The sequence below is a fragment of the Plasmopara halstedii genome (genome assembly GCF_900000015.1).
Source record: "Plasmopara halstedii genome assembly, contig: Scaffold_2956, whole genome shotgun sequence".
Classification (NCBI taxonomy): Eukaryota; Oomycota; class Peronosporomycetes; order Peronosporales; family Peronosporaceae; genus Plasmopara; species Plasmopara halstedii.
The window spans coordinates 1149723-1150437 of NW_020189861.1; positions in this window are offsets into that span (position 1 = coordinate 1149723).

Here is a 715-nt window from a genome sequence, read left to right on the forward strand (position 1 = left end):
AGAGAGTGCTGAACGCACGGAGTTGATCGTCGATCCTACGGAACCCATTAAATCCGTACTATCCTTTGGCAAAGGAATTTCAAGAAATCGTCTCCAAAGACCCGCCTTCGACCCTACCTCCGGACGAGGTGTACGTCATGAGATTGACCTGGTTCCGGGAACCAAATACTGCGTAACACGCCAATGGCCCCTGCCCAAGGAGTAGTGCGACGTCATTGACGCCTCTTTCCGTGCGAAGCACGACGCAGGGATGGTACGTGTGAGCAAGTCTCCCCATTCGACACCCACGTTTTGTGTTCGGAAGCCGACCGGCAAGTGGCGTATCGTTCACGCTTACAATAAGCTCAATGCTGCCACCATTCCGGCACAAACTCCAATTCCTAGAAGGATGTGTTTCAGAACAACATGGCGGGATGTACGAAGTATAGCGCACTCGATTTGGTAGATGGATACTTCCAATTGCTCATGAGAGCGAAAGACATTCCGCTGACAGCGGTAAGCACATCGAGCGGTATGCTCTGGGAGTGGCTGATGATGCCCAAGGGCTGTCAAATGCAGCAGCAACATTTAATCGTCTTGACTCCCAGAGTCGATTGTCTCTGATGGAGACCCCCGTTTCATGGGAAAATCTTGGTCGACTATCTTCGAGGTGCTCGACACCAAGTTGGATATGTTGACAGCGGATCATCCGCAGACCGATGGTCAAATCGAAAGG